Raw genomic sequence first — 5483 nt, forward strand, 5'->3', positions numbered from 1 at the left:
GACCGGATTTCGGCGGACCATTCACGCGCATGTCGCATGTACGCCTCGCCCCGGCCCGGCCGGGCCGGGCCTGGCGGCCAGGCGAGGCGAGCGAGCGAGCGCGCGCGTGTGGTTTTCCCTTTCTCTTCTCACACACCACTTAGAGTGGTGGAGAGAACCCACTATATAAAGAGGTCCAACTCTTCTTCAACTTCCAAGGTGGGACTAAACTTAGCACCACCACTTGCCATTTTACACATGGGCTTTGAGATTTCAGAAATTGCTATGGGCCTAGCCCATTAATTCTAACACTAAGGACGCTAGCACATGTGCTGGTCCTTGATCCATTACACTATCTCGGCACATACACCACATGAGCCTCAATGAAATGGGTCCTAAGTCTGAACCTGATATCACTAAACAAAACACCCAGTTGCGCCAACTCATAGTCGTTTGAGTTCATTGCTTGCTTAAGGACCATACAGTCAGTTTCAAAAATGACGCGCCCAACTCCTAACCTATCCGCCAGAGTCACTGCCTTGGAAAGAGCAACAGCTTCAGCTTGTAGGGCGCTTTGCAGATCATGCTGGGCTCCAGCCGCTGCAAAACGAATGTCTTGAGCGTCATCTCTGCAGATTAGGCCCCAGCCTCCAACTCCTCTTTGTTCAGCAAACGCAGCATCGACGTTTATTTTCACCATATTGCTTGGAGGCTTATCCCACTTATGCTACCGCACGATCGGTTCAGTAGGCTTAGCGCTCAAAAACTCTTTCCAATCATCAGCGTGGTGACGGACAATGTATCGAAAAGCTTCAACTTCCAGCCGTTGCTCCCCATGATTGCCCCTGTTCTGTTCCGTCCACCAACACCAGAGCAAAGCGATGGATAACAGCTTCCTCTCCTCTGGCAGGTCAAGGATTATAGACAGAATTTCTTTGGGAGATGTACACTGGAGCAGTCTAAGTCTGATATCCTCAAGCAGCAGTGCTCGCCATCGTTGCTTGATCAGTTTACAGTTAAGAAATAGGTGGCCACCATCCTCAAAGTTGGAGAACTACAGGTAGAAAGCGTGTCCTGCCACCGTCGGCGCTGTATTCGGTTAAGGAAGTTATGTGATCCTTGTAGCATCTTACGGAAGACACCTATGCGGCAAATTAACTGCATGAAGAAAAAAACGATACTAAAATCAAACCAGAAAGAAATATATTAAGATAACTTAAAGAATTCCTGATCCTAGCATATATGCATTTTTCTTTCTTTCAGGCATAAAAACTTCTAGCAAACTAAAATCATTACCAAGCAACCATAAGTCTAATCAATTTTAGGCCAGGCTGGATCATTAATAACTTTGAAAAGGAGGAAATCACACATCACATAAAAAAGTGCTAGGAGGCAAATAAGGTAAGTGAAAGAACTTGGATTGTATGGAAGAGAGCCTTGTTCCAAGGCACACACATCCTCGGGCAACCTTGACAAAAATCGTATCTCCTCAAGCAACAATCGACCATGGCACTTCTCTGCTTCTGAAATGTGACACAAACCTTGCAAATGTTGTCTGGAGAGGACGCCATTTCACTTTCAATGTATAGCTTTGCTTTTCTGGTGGTGTCTACAAATTTTGGTCTACCTATGTGCTCCTCGATTCAGTGCATTTCTCCCCCTTTTCGCTGCTATCAGTTTCGTCTTACTGATGATGATGGCAGCGAAAAGGGGGAGGAATCCCCTGACAGAATTAGGCACAGGGGCCGGATGGGCACATACCTCCATCAAGAGTGGAGGCTTCGGAGACCTCACATTACTGGCGCTCATAGCCCTCAAATACCTCGCTCGTGACTGCTTCCCTTGATCGCCTCCGTCCCCGTGCACAAATCTTTCCACCGAGAAAATATTGCACTTCATTTAAGCATGAATCTATGAATTTTGCACAATATACCGAGAAAATATATGCAGTTAGTTTAATTACATATAGTTTGTCATAATTGCATTGTGTTGCAAACACAGAAACAAGTTCCTAATCCATTTAATCATACTTACAAAGCATGCAAGCCATCTCCCAGCTTACACGTCCTCTGAATCTAAAAAACATGCACCTGCCCTGAACTTTTTCACATTTGCTCTGCCGCTCCCAATTTGCATTTGATTTCAGGCAATCGAGAATGGGGTGGAGGGAAGTAGATTTGTCACAGAAATACGACTGCTAGAACAGAATTATCTCTCCCTCTCTCACGGTATACATGCATATATACACAAGCAAGCAAATCAAACCACAAAACTGAAACTGAGCGTACTAATATCACGTTCATACGTGAAACTAAGGAACCTCAGAGGCCCAGAACAAACTAAAAGACCATAAGATTCTGATAAATTACCTTCTTTACAATTGATAGGGGTCCAAGGAGCAAGGATTCCCAGTTAAGAACAGAGCAGAGAGCTATTAACATGATATGAATAATAAAGAATAATTCAAACAACGTCTACTTCTCTGGTAATAATGATACCACTCTTCTTGCAGCAAGCAACCATTTATGTCAAGTTCTCAACAGCTGCATTCTTACTCTTGACAAAAGATGTTTGGGAGTTAGACATAAAACTTCTGAAAAAAGATACGCTGAGTTACGAATAGAATACCTGACCGAGAGCTTACATGCTATGAGATTTGAGATTTCCATTGGCCAGGTCTACTGGAAGTTGTCTCCTGAGGTTCATACATAGAAAAGGAGTTTCAATAGAAGATTTGAAGTTCAAGGTTATTATTTTCATGTGGAGAAAAATCCTTAAAAGTAATCTAGCGAGCTGCTTAATTAAGAATAACCTTAGTTCTGATGGTATCTGTAGGAGTACTTGTTGATTTGCACAACCCAAGTAGCTAGTTGCCTTAAAAAAACATTTATAGAGGCATGTCTTGATTCTGTATACAGAACATCAAATTTCAGCAATTAGTCACCTTGTTTCACCAATCCAAGAATAAGTGGCAAGTAGCTTTCCAACGCTTGCAAGAGATTAACAGTGCTAGATCATGCACAGAGCAGCAAAAGAGAAAATCAAACCCAGATTCAGTTCAGATGTCAACATCTGCCACGCAAAAGCAGACAACAATTCAGACAAAACCATTCTCAGGGTCCACAACCTCTCCACCACGCTCTTCTCCAAGAGCCCGATGAGCACCTAGGAGAAATCCATGCCCATCCACGTCTGGAGCCCTGGAAGGAACACGGCGATGTGTCGACGACCCATGTGTTGGCGGCCGGTGGCAAACTCCGCGGGGGGCAGAGGATCCGTACTTGATGTCGAGCACGGGAAGCAATTGAACAGGGGTTTCAGTGCAGAAAAAGTTCTATACTTGAGTTTACCTTAACTCTGATGTAATATGAAGCTTCGTAAAAGGTATGCAAATACGTATAACCACTGCTACTGTAAGTAGGCTTGTGCAAAGAAATCAAGACCAGAGCAGTAACTATCAATCAGATTTATACCAAAGTGAATCCCTACTACCCCCTAACTGAAAAAGGTAATGATATTGGCATCTATATTACTGAAAGTACAGTACAGTATATATACTTTCAGTTTTGCTACTCTATGTTCAGTAAGTAACCATGGGTTCAGGAGATAAACTCGTATGTTCAGAATACATCCAACTGCGAAAGGCTAGTTACACTTCAAATATATGTTGAGATATCTATTCATGTGTATGCCACTGCAAAGCTAATAGATGAGTAAGCAATTGAATTTCATTAGTACCACTATAACCGAAGAATAACCAAGCAGATTTCAGTATGCAATTGGATTTCATTAGTACTATATGAGTAAGGCTATCACAAATTATCAAATCCATCAAGCACTATAACTGAGGAATAACCATTTCAAACAGTGACAAGCAAGCAAATCTTTTCAGAAGGACAAACCGATCTTCAAGCATTCAGTTCAGAAGATTCAGAACACACGCGTTTGGTTCACAGCTTCAGAGTGATTTCGGCTAGCTAGACAGGAAACTAACGGAAGGAAAAGGCACGAGCGAGCAGCGGCAGCAGCAGGGACGCGCACGAGCGCGCGAGCAGCAACAGTCGCCGCGCACGGGCTCGCCAGCGCGACAGGGGACAAGAAAATAGATCAAACATGGGTCAAACATACCTCTGGTGTAGCCGCCGCTGGCGACATTGGAGTGCTCGACGGCTGTTCTTGTACCTCCAGCGAACTCGACGTTTCTTCCTCCAGCGAACAAGGCGAAGACATTGGATGTTTCGTCCAAATCAAAAATTGATCTCATGGAGATTCCGGCCGACTACCCTTCCTTCTTATAGCAGAAAACAACAATCTGGGTTGGGCACTCCATTGAATTGTGTTCGACAAGAACACGGTCTGCAATCCGATCCAAATCAGGCACGGGTCTTGTGCGCGAGCACGGCGCCGCTCACGGCCCGCAGCCCCTGAAGCAAGCTATTGACGCTCGCATCGTCAAGCTGCAGCCGCCGTTGCTGGCTCCAGGACAACACCTCCTCCTGGTCGCCCGTGAGACCACCGCCCCGGCCCCGGCGCCATCGGCAACGGCCCGACGTCGTGCTGCCGCGCCCGTGCCCCGGCGAGGCGGCTCCATCCTCCCAAGCGAGCACTCTGGCCGCCGCCAAGCCCTCGCGACCGCTGTCGCCCTCGCCAAGCCCCCGCCGGAGTGCCACTGGCCGGCGTCTCCTGCGCCTCCTCGACCCCGCCTCCTTGCGCCCGCGCACTGCCTCCTTGGCCTCGCCTCGTCGGAGACAAGCCCCCGCCGGAGCTTGCAGAGCTCGCTCGCCTCCTCGCCGGAAGCCGCCGCCGCCGGGAATGGATTCCCCAACGCCAGTTGCGACGCGTCGACCCACTCCGGCAATGGATAAGTGGTGGAGCTGGCCGGTGGTGGCAGTTTTTTTTGCAAAAAACGAAACGTTTTCCATCACTTTAAGTAGGACGGCGGGTTAATTTCTTAGAAACAGAGGGACGTTTTTTGCAAAAAGCCTAACAACGGAACGCTGGCTTATTATTAGGGAAAGATTATTGATCTTTTCTTCGTAATATTGCAATCTGCATTCGACTAATTTGGCTCTTTTTTTATCGTGAAGACGTACTATATTTGTACCTATAGAGATATTACAGTCATCGGATCAATCATATATGCCCCAAAAATACCAAGTTCACGGAATTGGAGATGACTTATTATCAAATGACGACTTTGAATGCCTTATGAAAGATGATAGGCTCTTGCACGATGGTGTAAGACCAATTGCATAAACTTTGTACTTACTAATATAAACCATATGTAATATCTAATAATATAATATATTCTAAACATGGAATTACATGTCATAAATGCTTACATATATTGTATGCTTGCTCAAGATCATCTATGAGACAGAGTGGGTAAAAGGGTACATATTATTAGCATGTTTGTATCTGGCCAGATAAAAGAAGATGGAGAAAAAGACATAGACCCATCAAAATATCATCACATCGTACAACACGATAATACTTATCTACAA

At 45.4% G+C, this 5483-nt stretch overlaps 1 long non-coding RNA gene across 1 annotated transcript; it reads right to left on the reverse strand.

Annotated features, from left to right (window-relative positions):
* Positions 1 to 296: 296 nt before the first annotated feature.
* On the reverse strand, positions 297 to 4847 carry LOC123168585 (uncharacterized). Its single transcript, XR_006484417.1, has 3 exons — positions 4108 to 4847; positions 1741 to 2887; positions 297 to 1137 (listed from the first exon to the last, which is right to left on the reverse strand). It is a non-coding gene; the product is annotated as an uncharacterized lncRNA (long non-coding RNA).
* Positions 4848 to 5483: the final 636 nt, after the last annotated feature.

The sequence above is a fragment of the Triticum aestivum genome, chromosome 7D (genome assembly GCF_018294505.1).
Source record: "Triticum aestivum cultivar Chinese Spring chromosome 7D, IWGSC CS RefSeq v2.1, whole genome shotgun sequence".
NCBI classification, from domain to species: domain Eukaryota; kingdom Viridiplantae; phylum Streptophyta; class Magnoliopsida; order Poales; family Poaceae; genus Triticum; species Triticum aestivum.